At 42.3% G+C, this 21340-nt stretch overlaps 1 protein-coding gene across 1 annotated transcript in view; it reads left to right on the top strand.

The window, feature by feature from the left end:
• LAMA3 (laminin subunit alpha 3) overlaps positions 1–21340 on the top strand; it is a 183254-nt gene that overhangs the window by 6324 nt on the left and 155590 nt on the right. Inside the window, exon 3 of the mRNA XM_015121683.3 lies at positions 3771–3905. The gene's annotated coding sequence lies outside the window, so the exon portion shown is untranslated. The remainder of the gene's footprint in view (positions 1–3770; positions 3906–21340) is intronic.

Raw genomic sequence — 21340 nt, 5'->3', positions numbered from 1 at the left:
GGGTTTGGGAAAGTCGTGGGATTGCTGGGCGGCGCCAAGGGCTCCCTGGAGGTCAGTTATAACAGGACCTCAGTCCTGACGTCATTCCCTGCTTCTGCCCCACCCACACTCCTCCTCAGTCTACCCATGGTGCTGTGCGTTCTTGCACTGTGTGGGGGACCGTCTCATGTCAGATACTGGGCCACTCGAGGACAGCAGCTCTGCAGGGTGGGACAGTCACATTGGCTTAGAGACCTGCCCGCTAAGGCTCAGAGAGGGCCAGGCACATTCTCGTAACTCAGTTTGGAGGCTCTGCACAGATGCCAGTCATGGAGAATTTAAGGAATGGTGACTACTGAGGAGAGTTGCAGTCTTGAATATTTACCATAATCTTCATTCATTAAACTTTTATTAAGTGCCTATGCTGTGCTAGTCACTGCCAGGCAGCTGCCTGATACACAGTTCCTCCTGCCTGGGAGCTCCCAGTCTGAGGAGACATAGAAAGGTCAACAGTTCTCATGGCAGGAGTTAAGTGCCATGAGAGCATATGGGAGGGGCAGCCTTACAGCCAGGGTGAAGGTAGGAAGGAATGAGGGAGGAAAGGAGGGAGCGGGGAGGGGAGAAAGGAGAGAGACAGAGTCCTGGAAGAGCTTCCCCAGAGCAGCAGGAGGAGGTATCCGAGCTGAGTCTTGGAGCATGAAGAGGAGCCAGTCAGGCAGAGGGGCAGGGAAGAGAAGCCATGGGGCTAGGAGAGAGGGGATGGCAGACAGGTCATTGGGACTGAAGCATGGGATAGAGAGAGGAAGTTCAAGGAGAGGACCTAGAGGAATAAGAAAAGACCTTGGCCGGGCGCAGTGGCTCAAGCCTGTAATCCCAGCACTTTGGGAGGCCGAGGCGGGTGGATCACGAGGTCAGGAGATCGAGACCATCCTGGCTAACATGGTGAAACCCCGTCTCTACTAAAAATACAAAAAAAAAAAAAAAAAACTAGCTGGGCGAGGTGGTGGCATGCCTGTAGTCCCAGCTACTCGGAGGCTGAGGCGGGAGAATGGCGTGAACCCGGGAGGCGGAGCTTGCAGTGAGCCGAGATCACGCCACTGCACACTCCAGCCTGGGAGACACAGCGAGACTCCGTCTCAAAAAAAAAAAAGAAAAGACCTGAGTGGGCAGCCAGTTCAGATGTGTAGGTTTGCGAAGCACAGCTGTGCCTCATCTAAGGGGCACCGCAATTATGGAAGACATTGCAGATTTGCATATTGATGATGATGATTTTATAGCAGGTGACAGGAAAGCATCTTGAGGAAGGGGCACCTTTTTCTAACTTACACAAAGATGCCCCATGGGTTGCTGGCAGCCTGGAAAATGTTGAAGGATCTACTCTGTCACATGTGAAGGACTTCGTATTGTGTCCTGCAGACATTGGGTCACTGTCAAGGGATTTAAAACTGGGAAGTGATATGAAAAGGCTGATGTTTTTGAAATATCACTCTTGACACCAGCATGGAGAATGAATCAGAAGGAGAGAGATGGGAAGCAGAGAGCCTCCTTAGGAAGTTCTCAAAATAATCCAGGCAAACAAAGATGAGGTCTGGAACTCTGGCGGTACAGAGGGATTCAAGGGATTTTCTTGAGATATAATCACTGTGACTTAGGGATGAGGTGTGGGATGTTCTTTCTTTTTCTATTTTAATCAGAATTCTTTGCACCTCAATGCCAAGGTAAAGCCCAAGTTTCTCACTGAATCTCAATACCTCGTTTAATGCCAAGACTGTAATTCATAGTAAAAATGTTCTCTTTCCCTGTGGCATTCATTCTCAGCCTACAGGGCTGTGGCATTAGGACCTTGTATGGCAGCTGTGATGGACGGACAGGGTGGTTGGTGCTCGTGCCAGCCTGGGTTCCAAGGCTTCCCTCGTCATGAATGTGTCCTTGTCACTTCTGAAAAGGAGGAAAAACTTTCTTCTACCCTCTTAGGTCCCATGGGTGGGCCTAGAATTAAATGAACCTAAGACAGATTAACAGCAAAAAAGCCTACAAATTTATGTAATATTTTTACATGTACATGAGAGTCTCTAGAAGGAAAATCAAGACCAGAAAAAGCCATTAGGCCCCAGAGCCTATGTATTGTACATGTTTACACAAAGGACAATGAAGTATGGAGTGTGACAAGACAAAAGAGCTTGGGCTAGTGGCTCTACATTGTGGGACCCTGGCTAGGAAGCATTGGGGGAAACTAAGGGTTATTTTAGTGGGTTTGTTGGTGCAGATCCAATCCAGTCGACTCCCAGTCTCCAGTGATAAGTATGCTGTCCTCCTGGTACAAGGAGGGCAGGCACCTTTCTCCTGGGAAATTTTATGACCTGCTTTTAGGTAGAAAGGGTGAGATCAGAGAACGCTTCCTATATCTGCTGCTTCTAAAGTGCCTTTGCTGGAAGCAGTCAGTATGCTAAAATGGCATATCATTCTCAGCTTGTATTTTTAGTATAATAGAAAGAACATGGGCTTTGAAATCTGGCAGTCCTGGGTTCAAATTCTGACACTGCTTCCCTGGCTGTGTGACCTTAGGCTATTTAATTAACCTTTCTGAGCATCTTTTATTTTTTCATCTATAAAGCACTTACCTGTCTTACAGGGCTCTTATTTGACTTAATTATTATTTTTGAGCAGTATCTATTTCCCAAGGAATACTGTGTACTGGCCCTGGGGGCCTGTGGTGACCTTTCACTAGGTGTTCAGTCTGCTGGGTGATTTTCTTATCTATTTCTGGTTCATAAGTCACCCCAAAACTAAGTAGTTTAAAAGAACAAGGGTTTTTTCTCTCAATTGTGTGAGTTGGCTGGGCAGGTCTTCTGCTGGACTTGCTGGAGGGTCTTCTGGGGCTGGATTTAGCTGGGACATTTGGGAGTCTCTGTCTTTGTGGCCTTTTGTCCTCAGGGAGGCCAGACTGTGTCCCTCCACGGTGGTCTCAGGATTCCTGGAGGGCAAGAGTGGAAACGGCAAGGCCTGTGGTGACCTGGACTCAGAAGTCACATGACAATACCTACACCTCATTCTAGTGGTCAAAGCAAGTCACGGGCCAATATACGATCCCCAAAATGAAAGCATTGTGAAAGAGAAGCAAAGTTAAGATAGAGAATAAAAGGAAGAAAGTGGGGGCCATTTATACTGACTGGTCAGGGGGACCTTCTGAGGAGCTGATGTTTGAACTGATGCCTGGTGGATGAGAAAGAGTTGACTGTGCTAAGAACTAAGGGAAGTGCATACCAGGTGGAGACACTGGCCTGAGCAGAGGTCCTGAGGTGGGAAAGCCCTGGATAGAGGTACTAGAAGCAGCCTGACTGTGGGGAAGGCCAGTGCCGGGAGGGTCAGTGAGACGATCCAAGGGAAGCCCCCGAGGTCTGGCATGTAGTAGGGCTGAATTGATGTTAGTTTCTTTTCTTCTAAAAATTAGAACGAAGAAATATGTTTAATTCATGACTGTCACGAGATGGGAATCTATTAAATTGAAGTTATACTTTACAAAGCTCAGCTTTAGAGGGAAAAGAAAATGTTTCCACATGAATAGATGTTAAAAGAACGGTTTGCAAATGAATGCCCATCCCTACATGTTTTTTTTAATGATATGTCTAACCTTTTGTGAATTTTTAAAAATTTCCCTTCAAGATGTAGTCTTCTGAGTTAAGAAGATAATTCATAATCTGTATTTCCATGATAGAAACCTAGAGGAAGGGAGAAATTAAGAAAGGGATGGAAGATGGAGACCCCTTCTGAAAATTTCCTGTCTTCCGCAGGGTGTGACTGTAATCCGGAAGGCGTTCTCCCCGAAATATGTGATGCCCACGGACGGTGCCTGTGCCGCCCTGGGGTTGAGGGCCCTCGATGTGATACCTGCCGCTCTGGTTTCTACTCGTTCCCTATTTGCCAAGGTAAGTGGGCAAAACATGGCATGTTCATAATCAACCCCACAAGATAAATTTCCTCCTGAGGAAATGCAGATCTTTCTGGCAGAGCTGTGTGACTTGCAGTTTAATAAACGAGCCCCTGGCTTATATATGGATGTTACACGTGATTGTCCTACCTGGACCTTGTCACCTCCCTTCTTTCCAACCTTACCCTGCCTCCTGCCTGGTAGTTAAGCACATGGACTCTGAAATAATCTGTTTGGGTTCAAATCCTGGCTCCGGAGAGGACGTGGTATCTGAACAGCATTTAGGAACCTGCCACTGCTTCTCAGATTCTGTTAGGGTGGGTCTCTGGATGCTAATAGGGTTTGCAAATTGGAAGTGTGTGAATAAGATTAGTAAGATGGGAAGGTGGATGAGAGAAGAAGGCAGGGTGTTCTAGAAAGAGGGGACAGTGTGTGCAAATCATAGAGACATGAGACCACAACTGCCCCCTCTTCCCCACTTGTTTGTATCCTAGTATCCCATCCTAGCAAGAGTCGCTGAGGGGGATGGAAGGTGGGAGGAGGAGGTGTCTGGTCTAGTCCCTAGAGCATGGCAGGTATGCACTCAACGTTTCGTGAGTGAACACATGAATGAATGAATTTGCCCAAATTATTCTCCCCTGCTTCCTTTCTACTGTCTGACATTATTCTTTCTGCAGACAATGGTATAGGGGAAGGGAAAAGAAAGATGAGAAGATTATTATCAGTCTGGGATCAAGGCAGGAAATAAAACACCACTTCAGACACTATAAGCAGAAAGAGATTTACTATAGGTAATTAGTTGCTAACCCAGAGGAGTTATTAAGAGCCAGAGCAGCAGGTTCTAGGCTGGGCTTCCAAGGAGGCCTCTAATGGAATGGCTGGGTTTTAATCCCAGACTGCCATGGCCCAGTGCAAGGATGGGAGGCCCATGGTTGGTACCTTCATCTCTTGGTGTCCAGGAAGCCAGAGACAGGGCACAGCTGCATAAATGCTCCACCAGCTACAGGATGCAGCCTCTTCCTTATCTCCCATCTGTCTAAGCTTATTCACACACTTCCAATTTGCAAACCCAATTGACATTGAGAGCCCTGCCCCAACAGAGTCTGAGAAGTGCTGTCTTTAAGTTTCCCAGCCTCTGAACACTGGAGGAGTTTAGAATAGGTATTAGGTCATCTCACCTGCAAGGTCAGCCACACTAAGGAACTGTGAGTGTGAAAAACTCCCTCCCCTAAGCTGGAGGACAAAGTAGTGAAGAGCAGGGGTGGCACTAGCTATCAACTTGAGCAAGTTACTTAACCCCTGTGTTCCTCAATTTCCAAAAAATAGTGCCTGTCTCATAATTCATTGTTGTGAGGGTTACATATGTACTGACAGGTAAAGCTCTTAGAACTGAGGAAGTACTTGTTTGTAAGTTAGTATTCACTTTCACCTTTCTTCTCCTGACCTATACTTCCCTCTGCATCATTTTAAGAGCTTGCAGTGTCAGTTCCAGCCGTCTCCCTGTTTGCTTAAATGCCTGAATCCCATACCCCAAACCTTTCCTTTACCTTCTGGCTCCTGGCATGCAAAACATTCTTGTGGCTGAAAATATCTCAAAGGTTTTCTTTTTTTCCTCCTCTTTACCAGCCACAACTTTAGACTCATTCTGATGGAATGAATTACAAATATTCTAACTTAGTCATTCATATGGACAAAGCTTGTGTTTATGGATACAAACATAATGAAAAATACAACACTTTAAGAATGCTCTTTTCTACATTTCTCCACTACTAGTTCTAGTTTTTACATAAAAAATAGAACTAATTTATTTTAAGGTAGGTAGAAAATGCATGAATGTATTCACAATAAAACAGAGGGGAGGAACCACTTCCATAACAACAGAGTAGGGAGCTTGGTAGATACTCTTTACAGTAAAACAGAAATTTAACCAGTGAAAATATTTTAAAAAATTGTTTGAAGTCTCTGTTAATAGTCATAAGAGCATATAGCAAATGAAGAAACAATTACTTAACAACATTTGAATCTAGGTAAAAAAATAAGAGTCTCCGTTACATTTCAGCCATGACCCTCTTCATTATCCACCCTCAACTCTGTTTGATAGAAAGTCTACCCATATGTGTTGCCAAGAAGATGGGCACTCTCTTTACCCTGTACCCCCGTTTGGGGCTATGGTTTGTTTCATTTTGGTAGGGGCAGGCTGCTGATATTTCTCATCCTTCTGCAGTCCTGTATAGCAGAAGCCCTATTCCAGGTGGGCTCAGCAAAGAGGACCAGCTCTGTCTTACCCACCACCCCTCCCCTGTAGGGTAGGAGCTCTAACTTAGGCACTTCAGGCTGAAAATTTTGGGATCCCAATCACCCCTACCCAAGCTGGCTCATAGAATAGGGGTCCATGGTGGAAGAGGAAAACTGAGAAGACCACGGCACCACCTCCACCTGTGTCCACTTGTAGAGCAGAGCAGAGTTTCAAAGAAACAGGGAAGTGGGACCCATACATAGGGGAAAAAGAAGACAATAGAAACAACTTTTGAATGAGACAGATGGTAGTCTTAGAAAAGACTTTAAAGCAGCTATTATAAATCTGTGTAGAAGACTAAAGGAAATCATGGTTAATGAATTAAAGGAAGGTGTGATGACAACATTTCATTGAATAGAGAATATCAATAAAGAGATAGAAATTGTTTTACAAAATAACCAAATGGAAATTTTGGAGTTGAAAAGTATAATAACTGAAATGAAAGATTCACTAAAGTGGCTTAACAGTAGATTGGGCTAGCAGAAGAATCAGCAAACTTAATGACAGATTGATGGAGATTATGCAGCCTGAAAACAGAAAGAAAAAAAGAATGAAAATAAATGAACAGGCAGCGGTCAGTGGCTCATACCTGTTATCCCAGCACTTTGGGAGACTGAGTGGGGCGGATCACTTGAGGTAAGGAGTTTGAGACAAGCCTGGCAAACATGGTGAAACTCTGTCTCTATTAAAAATACAAGAATTAGCCAGGCGTGGTGGCGGGTGCCTGTAATCCCAGCTACTTGGGAGACTGAGGAAGGAGAATTGCTTGAACCCGGGAGGCAGAGGTTGCAGTGAGCCGAGATTGCACCACTGCACTCCAGCCTGGGCGACAAGAGTGAAACTCTGTCTCAAATAAATAAATAAATAAATAGAACCTGAAAGAAATAGGGGATACCATTAAGCACAACATATGTGTAATGAGAGCATCAGAAAGAGAGGGGAGAGAAAAATGAATAGAAAAAAATAGTCAAAGAAATAATGGTGGAAAACTTACCAAATTTAATGAAAAGCCATCTATACATTTAAGAAGCTTAATGAACACCAAGTAGCATAAATACAGAGGGATCCACAGCCAGACTTATTATAGTTAAAATCGTAGTTAAAATTTTGAAAGGCAAAGAGAAAATCTTGAAAGCAGGAAAAAAGACTCATTATATACACAGGAACCCCAGTTAGAATAACAATTGACTTCTCATTAGTAACAATAGAGGCAAGAAGGCAGTGGGATCATATATTCTAAGTGCTGAAAGTGGAAAAACTGTCAACCAAGAATCTTCTGTCCATCAAAGTTACTGTTCATGATCAAGGCTAAGTAAAGGCTTTCTCAGATGAACAAAAACTAACAGAATCCACCCAACCTGACTTATAAGAAATAATAGAAATAATAAAAGATGTTCTTAAAGCTGAAACAGGCATCATCAAACAATAATTTGAGTAACATGTAAAAATTACAAAAGACAGTATAATTGAATATTTGTGTACATTCTTCTCTTGACTGATTTTAACAGAAAGTATACAAGCTATCTATACAGATATATACATACGTACGTAAATATTGGGCCTATATCATATAAAAATGTAATATGTTTGACAGTAGCACAAAGGAGATGGGTGAGAACAAAGCTGTATTGGAGTAAGAAAATGACACAAATCTTTAGGAAGGAAGAAATAAAGAGAACTAGAAAGGATAAGTAGAGTTCATAAAGACACTCCATAAATATATGCTTGCTCTCCTTTCTTCTGTCATCTTCCTTAGAAAACATAGATTATATAAATTAATAATTATAAAAATGTATTGCTGGGTTTTAATATATAGAGACATAATATATATAATAACAATAGTACAAAAATGGTGCAGAGGGAATGGAGCTACATAGGAGTAAAAGGTCTATTTTACTGGAACTAAATCAATATAATACTGAAGTAGATTCTTTTTTGTAAGCCCTAGAGTAACCACTAATATAATAATTCAAAAATGATTAAAAAGTCATTAAACAGAATAAAAATTACACTAGAAAATATCTAATACAAAAGAAAACAATAAAGGAGGAATAGAGGAACAAAAAATACATGAGATATATGAAAATAAAATGCAAAATGGCCAAGGTAAATCCAACACTATCAATAATAACATTAAACATGAGTTGATTCAACCTCATACTATAAACAAAAATTAGTACAAAATGGATGAAGAAATTAAATGTAAGAGCTAAAACTATAAATCTCTTAGAATAAAATAAAGGCATAAATCTTCATGACCATAAATTAGGCAATTGTTTCTTAGATATGACAAAGAAAGCATAAGCAGCAAAAGAAAAAATAGATAAACTGGACTTCATCAAAGTTAAGAACTCTTGCACTCCAAAGGACACTATCAAAAAAGTGAAAAGACTAATAGAATGGAAAAAGTTATTGCAAATCATATATCTGATAAGGCACTACTATCATATACATATGTAATATATACAATCTGGATATATTATTATAAAATAATCCACATATATGGATATATTATTATTTTTACAACTCAGTACTTAAAAACTAAAAATAATTAAAAAGACAACCTAACTGAAAATGAGTAAAGGATTTGAATAGACATATCTTCCAAGAAGATATACAAATGGCCAGTTGGTACATGAACGGATGCTCAATATTATTAGTCATTAGGTAAATGCAAATATAAACCACAATGAAATACCATTTTATATCCACTGGAAAGGCAGGCAATAACAAGCACTGGCTAGGATGTGGAGAAATTTGAACCCTCATACATTGATAATGGGAATGTGAAATAGTACAGTGACTTTGGAAACAGTTTTGCTATTCCTGAAAAAGTTAAACATAAAGTTACCATACTACCCAGCAGATCCACTCCTCAGTGTATATCCAAAAGAAATGAAAACACATCCACACAGAAACTTGTATATGAATGTCCATAGCAGCATTATTCAAAATAGCCAAAATGGAGAAACAACCCATATGCTCAACTGATGAACAGATAAATAAAATGTGGTATATCCATACAATAGAATATTATTTAGCAATAAAAAGGAACGAAGTACTTAGGCATGCTACCACATGAATAAACCTTGAAAACATGATGCTAAATGAAAGAAGTCAGTCACAAAAGTCACATATTGTGTGATTCATTTATATGAAATGTCCAGGATAAGAAACTTTATAGAGATTGAAAGTAGATTTGTGATTGGGAGTGAAGGTAGAGGACAATGTGGATTGGCTGTTAATGAATGTGGGATTTCTTTTAGAGGGAACGAAAATGTTCTAAAATTAGATTGTTTCAAAGGTTGCACATCTCTGTGAATATATTAAACAACATTAAGTTGCACACTTTATACTTTAAATGGGTGAATTGTATGGTATATGAATTTTATCTCAATAAACTTATTTGAAAAAGATAAGGCAGAGGTGGGAGGTGGAATCCCAACACACTAAAGAAGGGGTCTTCCTCCCCAGACAGTTGTCAGCCTTATCTCTTTGTAAATTTGATGCTCATCTCTCTTATGTTTTATAGTGATGATCAAATAATGTACATTTGAATTTCAGAGTTAAAAGGAATCGAAATCACAAGTACTTATTTTATAGCAACCATTCTGAGACCCAGGAGAATACGTAGGGAGTAGATAGTTGCAGGGTGGTGAGTAGCACCCACATTTTTTTACTCTCAGCCTGGTATACAGCAGGAATTCTATTCTATTCTTTAAACCCCTTCCTCACCTAGTGATCTAGGACATCAAGAAGCGTGAGGGCTGTTCTTCTAAGGCTGAGCTTTTCATACTGCAGTTCACTGTCCATTAGTGGATAGAGAAATCAATTTACAGGGTATGGGCCAGCATAACAATGAAATAGAATAGAATAAAAATTATTAGAATGCATCATAAGTAGTAGAGAAAATAAATCTCTTGTAAAGTTCTTGTTCATAGTTATTTATGTTTTGCTAGATATCTCTATCATCTATTAGTGTGTGTGTGTGTGTGTGTGTGTGTGTGTGTGTTTATTGGGTTATAGTGTGAAATGTATTTTTTACTGTGAACGTGGCTAAAAAGTTTGGAAACTGCTGTACTAAAAGATCCTGAAGGATTTTATCTGCGCTTCTGAGTATGGGAAGTAGTTTGCCACTTTCCTTTTCTGAGTAGTTTGTCACTTTTCTTTTATTCTGCTCTTTGGTCTTGTGGCTTCAGACTCTCAAATAGTTATAACCTGAAGTCATAGAACATTTGGGTGAATTTACTCTCATTCAGCTGGAAACTGTTGCTCAGTAAATTGCAGCAATAATCTGATGAATCCATTTTCCCCATGAAGATATTCCTGTGCCAGCATACACTGCATAATTCCTTCCTAAACCTGTTTGAGGGGCAGAAAGCACTCCGCCTTATTTTTTTACCATTATCTATGAAGAGCAAGGACCAAAGAGATAAACATGAAGAACTAGTTTGAGATGCATATCCTGTTTTATCTTTAATCCATGATCTTGTCTTTACTATTCTTCCTTAAACCCTGCGAGGAGAAAGGACGGTATAAATTTCAAAGTCCTATAATCTTTACATAACTCAGAGTGTGGAGACTTCAGTCTGACCTTACCAGCAAGCTCCCTAGAAATGTAAGCAGCAGACACAGTTACTTTTTTAAGATGTTTGGCTTTGATTAATAGGTTGAACTTGGGGTCCTTTGTCAGGGGGAAAATGATAGATAATTGGGATTTCACAAATGTATATAATAGACCAGATGTAGTGGCTCATGCCTGTAATCCCAGCACTTTGGGAGGCCAAGGTGGGTGGATCACTTGAGGTCAGGAGTTCAAGACCAGCCTGGCCAACATGGTGAAACCCTGTCTCTACTAAAAAAAAAAAATACAAAAATTAGCCAGGTGTGGTGGCACATGCCTGTAATTCCAGCTTCTTGGGAGGCTGAGGTGGGAGAATCACTTGAATCTGAGAGGTAGAGGTTGCAGTGAGCTGAGATCGCACCACTGAACTCCAGCCTGAGCATCACAGACTGAGAATCTGTCTAAAACAAACAAACAAAAAAACAAACAAATGTGTATGATAATCTGCCTTTCATTAGAGTCACTCTTTCAAATGAGAATCATCTGATATTCTTCATATGAGTAGTAAAGAAAACTTCTTGAATTTAAAAGTAAATACGAGGAAAATATTTAAAAACCACCCATATCACTCTTTTTGAAAATGTTAACATTGAAGTATTGGCTCTGAACAATGATATATACAAAATTCCAAGGCGAAGTCACCATGTGCAGATTTTCAAAATAAATGTCCAGAGAACTGTTTTATTTTATGACACTCTAGTCTCTCACACTCAAAGGATTATGAAAAGGTTAGGAGAGTGGAGGAGAGAGAATCTGGGAGGGGGTGGATATCTATGGAGGAAACTATTGCTGTGAACTCTTTACCCTTCTTCCTCGCCTCAGAACGCGTGAGTGACCTCTGATGTGTCTTAGTCCATTTGGTATTGCTGTGACAGAATACCTGAGATTGGGTAGTTTATAAAGAAAAGATGTTTATTTAGTTCACCATTCGGCAGGCTGGGAACTTCAAGAGCATAGCGCCACATCTGGCTGGCTTCTGGTGAGGGCCACATACTGGGGCAGAACATAGTGAGGTGGAGCAGTGAGTGAGCATGTGCAGAGATCACACGGTGAGAGAGGACGCAAGAGAGAGAGTCCAGGAAGCCAGACTCACTTTTATAACAACCCACTCTCACGGTAACTAATCCAGTCCTGTGGGAGCAAGAATGCTGTCACTGTCTCAGGAGGGCATTAACCTGCTCGTGAGGAATCCACCCCCATGACCCAAACACCTCCACTAGGCCTCATCTCCCAACACTGCTGCACTGGCAATGAAATTTCAACATGAATTTTGGCAGGACAAACCACATCCAAACCATAGCACATGGGATGCCTCAGGAAGGGCAGAGGTGCTTCTGGCCAGACTTCGGCTTGGAAAACCCAAAGGCTAAGAGCTGGATGCTTTTTTGCTTGAGGCAGAGCAGGGAGAGTGTTCCCGTGCTGGGAATGGCCTGTGCTTAATGCGCTGGGGCAAGGGATGTGTAGGTGCTTCCCACAGCCAAATGTGGGGGAATCCAGGTGCGTGTCTTAGTTCCTGCCCAATAGGTCTGCTCAGAAACATCAGGAGATCCTACCCAAAGCAGCTGAAGTTTTTGTCCAGACGCCTGTTTTAAAATAGAGTGTATTAATAGGAAATTTGGGGTTCAGTAAGGACAGCAGACCGGGAGACAACTGCTATTGAGAAGATACAGTTCCCAGAGGAGGGGCAGAGCATGCTATAGGGGCCACATGGAGAAGCGTCAGGGTCGGTTTGGAGGCAGAGGGAGGGGAAGAAACTGTAGACAGAGCATTTCCATAGTAAGGAATGGGCGGGGATAAGCAGGTTTAGGATTGGCTAGTTTGAATATTTCAGTGGGCGCTGGGACATAGAGGCTGACCCTAGTTGTCTGGTACCTGGCCCTGGGGTGATTAGGGCAGGGAATACCAGAGTATGAGAGCTGGTAGAGGAGGTAGTGGGGCCATGCTCTGGACTGGCCAGTGTGCATTCCGAAAGCAGCTCTCTGGAGGGTTGTTTACTATCTCTGGGAATTGGCTCACCCTGGGAGGGGCAGTCCCTCCAGGGTCAGCAAGGCCCCAAGATTTCAAAGCATCAGAAACAGAAAATAAAAGAAATGGTGAGTCCAATGCCCAGGGGCTGAAGCAGTTGTGGGCTGAGCAGAGAGTCACAAGCAACAGAAATAGAGAGGCTTCCATCCCTGGAGGACAAGGGAATGGCAGGAGAGAGGTGCTCAGCAGATGACCACCAAGAGGCCCTACACAGCATCCTTGGAAGAAGAGCCAGTTTGAGATTAGCGTAGGGCTGGTCCAAGAACAATTGTGTGGGGAAAAACTCTTTCCTCTAATTGTGGTTTTCCTCGACTCTTACACGGCAACAACCATCAACACAGAGAGAATGTCTGTGACCAAATGTGTGGGGGTCCTTCCCCATCACCAAGCAGCAGCCACCAGCCAAGTGTCCTCCAATTCAGTTCTGACACTGCTTACCTGAAGACAGTGCCAGATCCCACAGGTTGAGGGCTCAGTCCCCAAGATTGCTCCCTCCTTCCTTTACCATCAGCTGCAAGCCTGGGCCTCTGGATCATCTGACAGAGCGGCTTCAAGTTGGGGTTCCCACAACTCTCCTTTGGATTCAGTTAATTTGCTGGAGTGGCTCACAGAACTCAGGAGAACACCAAATTACATTTACTGGTTTATTATAAAGGATTTTGCAAAGATACAGATGAAGAACACATAAGACGAGGTGTGGGGGAAGAGACTGGGAGCTTCCATGCCCTCCCTGGGCACCACTCTCCAGGAACCTTCACATGTTCAGCTGTCTGGAAACTCTCTGAACCCTGCACTCTTGGGTTTTTAAGGAAGCTTCCTGACATCAGCATTCCTTCCCCCAGGGTATGGACTTGACCCTCTCTGGGGAGAGTCTTAAGACTCACAATCACAAAGGTCGGGGAAGATAAGTGTCCTGCCTTGGGGCAGGTTAAAAGAGGGCAGGAGAAGGTCAGAGGCCTGTCCCAAGGCCTAACACACCCAACATTTTAACAAAAGACTGTAACTAGTACTATGGGAGTTACTAGCCAGAAACTGTGGGCAAAAACCACTACATATCATGACACCACAACAGTTCTTTCCTCTTCCCTCTTCTTCCTCCCCCACCAAGTTGAAGCCAGCTGTGGGGAAAGAATGCCCACTCCCACCCCCAGCCCACTCCTGCCACCCACCTCTCCGCCTTCCCTGCCCACTGTGGGATTTTGGTCTGAATCAGGTCTGAGCTGGAGGACAGGAGATTCGACTTTAAACTGGATTTCTACTTACTTTCTGTTCTCTTACCTAAGAGTGTGCTGACAAACCCTACAACTCCTGGAGTTTTCATCTAGGTGCAGGGAGGCAGTTACCCACACTACATAAAATTGAAAAGGGCCGTGGGAGTTAGTTGACAGCGGGAGTTGTGCTTGTTGAATACACTAATTGTCTAACAGTCAGTTGCATCTCCATGTGGCTTCGTTTACCATGGCTTCCTTAAAGGGACTCCGTGATTTTGATTTGTTTCTAGAGAATTCTATTATTTTTAATATTCTGCTTATATAAGCGTAGATTTCCTTAAAAACCCACAAACTCTCAACATTATTTTCACAAAAATCCCTATTTTATTTATTTATTTATTTATTTATATATTTTTTTGAGACGGAGTCTTGCTCTGTCACCCAGGTTGGAGTGCAGTGGCCGGATCTCAGCTCACTGCAAGCTCCTACTCTCGGGTTCACGCCATTCTCCTGCCTCAGCCTCCCGAGTAGCTGGGACTACAGGCGCCTGCCACCTCGCCCGGCTAGTTTTTTTTTTTTTTTTGTATTTTTTAGTAGAGACGGGGTTTCACCGTGTTAGCCAGGATGGTCGATCTCCTGACCTCGTGATCCTGCCCGTCTCGGCCTCCCAAAGTGCTGGGATTACAGGCTTGAGCCACCGCGCCCGGCCGTTCCCTATTTTTAAATGTATGTTATAATTCTTTGACCTTTAGCAGAGTATTATTCCCATCCCGTTAGAATTTGGTTATGTGCTGAGGCAGGAGAATGGCGTAAACCCGGGGGGCGGAGCTTGCAGTGAGCTGAGATCCGGCCACTGCACTCCAGCCCGGGTGACAGAGCCAGACTCCGTCTCAAAAAAAAAAAAAAAAAAAAAAAAAAAAAAAGAATTTGGTTATGTGGCCATGTACCTGGAGCAAAAGTAAAAACCAAGCAGTTAGGTCCCCACCCCCACAACCTCTGTCAAGTGGAAAAGCACAGCTCCAAAGATGCATACAGAAGCTATCCCATAGGCCCTCTCGCAGCCTAGTCTCCCCCTCCCTTTTAAAAAAATAATTGTTTTAAATTTAGTTATTTGTTTTGCAAGCCAGTTGCATGGCAAATTAGAAACATAAAATTAGGAGAGAGGGAAAAGATCACTGAGGCGAAACATTCATAGCAAGGGAGAAAACAGACAGGCAGACATGAAGCTTAAGATGTACAGCAGCCTGGGGCCACTGAATGAAGTGCAAATAAGCTAACCCAATTCTGAAGATCCTGAGGGTATCACTATTAGATTAAGTAAATGGACATTTATAGTGATAGCTGTAGGTCATGAAAAAGAGTTAAAGTATGTCTAATGTACCTGCTTCATTGGGAAGGAGAGTATAAAATACATTTGAGTAAGAGTACTAGATTAAATAGTTAAAATATTAATAGTTAAAATGAGTACTAGATGAAATAGTTAACTAATAGTTAATAGTTTGGTGATTAGAGAGTCCGTTATGACTTTTTACAGTTTCATGTGACAGAAAACTAGATCTAAACTGTTTAAGGCAAAAATAACTTCTTGGCAGTAATAGTAATAAGTCCAGGCATATTTGGTTTCAGGAATAGCTTGATCTAGGGGCTTAAAAGATTGTTTTTCTTTATCTATACACTCTGCTATCTTGTATATTGACTTCATTGTTAGGCCTCAGATGATAGTAAAATGGCAACCAGCAGCTCTTAGACACACATTGTTATGGACTGAATTGTGTCCCTAAAAATTCATATGGTGAAGCCCTAACCCCCAATGTGACTGTATTTGGAGTAAGAAAGTAATCAAGGTTTAATGAGGTCATAAGGGTGGAGCCCTGATCTGATAGGACTCATGTCTTTATAAGAAGAGAAACAAGACAGCTCGTTCACTCTCTCTCCCTCTACCATGTGAAGACACAGTGACACAGTGAGAAGGTGGCCATCTACAAGCCAGAAAGCAGGCCCTCAGCAGAAACTGAACCAGCCAGCACCTTGATCTTGAACTTCCCAGCCTCCAGAACTGGAGAAATAAATTTCTATTGTTTAAGCCAGCCAGTCTATGATATTTTGTTATGGCAGCTCAAGGTGACTTAATACGTATCCTTCTAGGTTCAAGACTAGGAAAAGAGGCCGGGCACGGTGGCTCAAGCCTGTAATCCCAGCACTTTGGGAGGCCGAGACAGGCGGATCACGAGGTCAGGAGATCGAGACCATCCTGGCTAACACGGTGAAACCCCGTCTCTACTAAAAAATACAAAAAAAACAAAAACTAGCTGGGCGAGGTGGCGGGCGCCTGTAGTCCCGGCTACTTGGGAGCCTGAGGCAGGAGAATGGCGTAAACCCAGGAGGCGGAGCTTGCAGTGAGCTGAGATCAAGCCACTGCACTCCAACCCGGGCGACAGAGCGAGACTCCGTCTCAAAAAAAAAAAAAAAAAAAAAAGACTAGGAAAAGAGTATACTTTCCACCAGGACACATCTGGTTCCGATTGGACCACATGGCAGTTCTGGAATTAGTCCTGTGGCCGTGGAATTCAGTGCATTCATTGGCCAAGCCTGAGTCTTCCCCCATATCCACAGAACTAGAAGTGGGGTCAACACCATCTGAACAGCATGAATGGAGCAAGGGAAGAGAGGTTCCCCCATGGTAAAATCAGGGTGCCATAGCCAAGACAGGGTGGCAGAACTATGTGTCAGTAAAATCCTCAGCTCTTTGAGAAAACATAGTTCCCCAAAGTGACCAATCCTGAAAAAGATTGGGAAACCCTGTGAGGTTTAACTGTAGCATTCTTTTCCTTAAGAAACTGACATCTGACATCATAACCTCTTTAATCAGCTACAGTACATAAAGATAATGCCATATCTCTTATTTTAAATGGTTGGAGCCAGGACTCCTTTTTAAAACTAAGTGTTTATCTTCCCATTGATTTTTTTTTAATTTTTAAAATTTTTAGATGGGATCTCACTATATTGCCCAGGCTGATCTTTAACTCCTGAACTCAAGCGATCACCCCACCTCTGCTCCCAAAGTACTGGGATTAAAGGCATGAGCCACCACGCCTGGCCTCATTGATATTTTTGGTGGAGTTGATTTGGACCTCTGCTTCTAAAGGTCTACCAGACCCTTCTGACCTCACCGGAAGCATGAGAGGGAAAAGACTATTAAGCTCTCAGAGAGGGGCTGGAGGATGTCAGCAGGCATGCTTCTGGCCCCGGCAGGTGAATGTCTGGGGTCAGCCTCTGCTGGATTCTCTGTGGTCTAAAGTATTGGCTCAAGTGAAGGACTAATACATATAGATCCAACCTTGGAGAAGCCTGCCCATGCTTAAGAGCTGTTTTCTGAGCTGTGCAAGAAATTTACTGCCTCGTGTGGTATTGAGGTGTACCTTGCAGTTTGTTGTTTAGGGTTTGAACCATTCTTGTAAGAGTCTGGGAGGATGCAACATTTTGTCTGTGATGGCTTCCCTTGTCTTGTAACTACCATTTTTCCTGATAGCTATTGTGATTTTTTTTTTAGAGGGGATTAATTACTTGACCCACTGAATTTTACAACCAAATCAACATGGCTCACAATGGTGTATCAGCTGGCCCAGTGTATTCTAGCCAAAAAGTGCTCTTACAGCTTTGCTCTTTCTTGCTTGAAAAATTTTCAAAATCTGGCCGGGCGTGGTGGCTCACGCCTGTGATCCCAGCACTTAGGGAGGCCAAGGTTGGCGCACCACCTGGGTCAGGAGTTCTAGACCAGTCTGGCCAATGTGGGAAAACCTCGTCTGTATGAAAAAATACAAAAATTAGCTGGGCGTAGTGGCACATGCCTGTAATCCCAGCTATTCGGGAGGCTAAGGCACAAAAATTGCTTGAACCTGGGAGGCAGAGGTTGCAGTGAGACAAGATTGCACCACTGCACTTCAGCCTGGGCAACAGAGCGAGACTCCATCTCAAAAAAAAAAATTCAAAATTTTCTTTAAAGAAAATTTTAAAACCCTTCTAAGCTGCTTTTGCCAACTGCAGTCCTGGATTTATGTTTTGTATTAAATTAATTTACTCCAGACTTTTCTAAGTATAATGCAGTATTTTTTTCATTTTGACTTTGACTCACTGAAGTGCCTTATGGTTTTCTTTTTTGGGGAATTAATCAAATTAATATATATATGAGACCATATTGGAGAATTATCTATATGTATATAAAATATATATTTATGTTTATGGGTTTTTTGACTCTGTCTTCAACCACAGAATACAACTGTTAATTTGGTTATTTAGGGGGTTTACTCTTCCCTCTTTCTCCTCCCCATCCCTCATTCCTGCCTTCCTCTCCTCCTTTTTTCCCCTACCCTTCTTCATTTTTTTCTTCCTCTTCCTCTTCCTCTTTTCCTCCTTCCTATTCCCCTTTCCCCTCCTTTTCTGGAGCAGCTTGCTAGGCAGCAGCTAGCTAGTACTCGGAACAGAGGGTAGGAAGGCAGCAATGTGGAAACGGGTGGTCCTTTCATGACATGAACTGAAGGTACCTGGAAGTGCAGCTTCCCCCAGCCCCACCCATGTGACTTGACCCAGGGCCCAGAACCATCCCCATTAGAGTCTGATGTAGCCTTTGGGTTGTGGTTTCACGGCTTGCTTTAGAAAAGTCCTATAAATATGTTGCCAGTGAGAGATATAGTGTTGCTTCGCTCATGAGCTTATTACTGCAGGTGAAGAGGAAGGCACTCTTCATGGCAATACCTGTCTGACAGCAATGTTGCAAGATACAGTGAGATAACACATATCAAGAATTATGCAGGGCTGGACCTGAAGAAGGATTTCAATAGTTTCTCATTCTCTCATGTAACAACCAGCTATTTGGCAGGTACTGTGGAACAGGACTACATTTAATCCTGGAAGACATTCAAGAGCATGACAGACAAGCCCCTGTCCTCTAGGACCTTTATGATCATTATTTTAAAGGCTTTTTTTTGATGATCCTTATTTTATATTCTTCTTGAGAGTAAGTTTCTTAAAGCAGAAACAATGAGGAGTAGACAAGAAGAAGTAAAATACTCCAGAAACTCCAAAGGACCTGGAGCAAAACAAAGAGCAGAACTGAAATATTTTTAAAGCCTTATAGTATTTCCAAGAGTGAGAAAAGGGCTGCCAGTGCTTGAGTTGGTGTTTGGGATTTGGCAGTTTTTACTAATAGTTGGATTAAAATGAGAAGTGTGTTGCCAGATTAATTCACAATTTTAAAACTCTGCAAATGCTTTTAAGGTCAAGCCTTTGTTTTTACCTCCAAAGAGTAACTGGGTCTTCTGGCTCCCCAGATAACCCCTGTGGTCCTAAGACCAGTGTCTGTGTCCCCCTCGTTATGTTGTGGAGCTGCCACCACTGCGCTCCGGGCAGCTACCCTAATGCCCGCATGAATGTTTTCCTCTCTGCATTCACTTTCCTTTAGGGCAGAAATAGCAGAACAAGCCTGTAGTAGCCAGGGTTCTCCAGAGAAACAGAACCAGTCGGAGGTGTGTGTGTACATATGGAGAAAGAGAGAGGGGGAGAGAGAGAAAGAAAGATATATATATATATATTTTAAGGAATTGGCTCATGAGATTGTGAGGGCTGACAGGTCTGAAATCTGTAGGTTGGACTGGCAGGCTGGAGGCCCAGAAAAGAGTTGATTCTGCAGCTCAAGTCCAAAGACAGTCTGGAGGCAGAATTCCTCCCTCTTCTTCAGGGGACATTAGTCTTTTTGTCTTAAGACTTTTAGCTGATTAGATGAGGCCCACCCACATGATGGAGAATGATCTGCTTTATTCAAAGTCTACTGATTTAAACGTCCATCTTGTCTAAAGAATACCTTCACAGTGACATTTAGGCTGGCATTTGACCAAACATCTGGGCATCTTAGCCTAGTCATGTTGACATATAAAATTACCCAACACTAGTTCTTGCCTCGCCAACTTGGCAGTCATATACATTTCTTGAAGCCGTACTTAATCGTCAATAAAGAGTATAACAAGACACAGTTCTGACTGACATGATACAACTATCCTGTATACAACTGAAAATGCACTAACCCTTTTCCCAGAAGAAGAAATAAAGTCCTTGGGTAATGTTCGAGCTTCCCCTTGATATCCTGTAACTTCAATATTGTGGTATTAAGTCAATACGTCTTAGGTTGAATGATAAGGAGATGAGAGAGTGAAGAAAACAAAAGATGACTTTCCTTTTATTTTTAGTTGACAAATAATAATTGTACATATTTATGGGGTACGGAGTGATATTGCCATACGTAGATACAGCGTGTAATGATCAAGTCAGTAGTTAGCATATCTGTCACCTCGAAAATTCGTTTCTTTGTTTTGTGAACATTCAAAATCCTCTTCTAGTTTTTTGAAAATATACACTAAATTATCATTAACCACATTCACCCTACAGTGTTAGGGAACACTAGAATGTATTCTTACTTAGCTGTAGCTTCATATCCATTAAGCGATCTCTCTCTATCCCCACTCCTACACTTCCGAGCCTCTATTAACCATTGTGCTGTTCTCTACTTCTATGAACTCAAAATTTTTTAAGCTCCTATATATGAGTGAGAACATGCAGAATTTATCTTTCTGTTCCTGATGTATTTCATTTAACATAATGTCCTTCAGGCTCATCCATGTTGCCATAAGTAATAGGATTTCATTCACTTTTATGGTTGAATAGTATTCCCCTGTGTATATATACCTCGTTTTCTTTATCCATTCATCTGTTGATGGGCGTTTAGGTTGACTTCATATCTTGATTATTGTGAATAAAGCTGCAGTGAACATGGGTGTACAAGTCTATTCACAATAGCAAAGACATGGAATCAATCTAGATGCCCATCAACAGTGAACTGGATAAAGGAAATATAGTACTTATACATCATGGAATAGTATGCAGCCATAAAAAAGAATGAAATCATGTCCTTTGTGGTGACATGGATGCAGCTGAAGGCCATTATCCCAAGTAAATCAACACAGGAGTAAAAAAACCAAATACTGTATGTTCTCACTTATAAGTAGGAGCTTAACATTGAGTACACATGGACATAAAGATGAGAACAATAGACACTGGACACTGGGAACTTCTAGAGGAAGGAGGATGAGAGGTGGGTGAAGGCTGAAAAACTACCTATCAGGTACTGTGCTCAGTACCTAGGTGATTTTTTGGTTTCATACACCAAACCTCAGCAACACGCAATTTACCCATACAACTAACAAACCTACACATATACCCTCTGAACC

The sequence above is a fragment of the Macaca mulatta genome, chromosome 18 (assembly GCF_049350105.2).
Source record: "Macaca mulatta isolate MMU2019108-1 chromosome 18, T2T-MMU8v2.0, whole genome shotgun sequence".
In the NCBI taxonomy this organism is placed as follows: Eukaryota; Metazoa; Chordata; class Mammalia; order Primates; family Cercopithecidae; genus Macaca; species Macaca mulatta.
The sequence above is the reverse complement of the archived record's forward strand: the minus strand, read 5'-3'. Positions and strand labels throughout refer to the sequence as shown.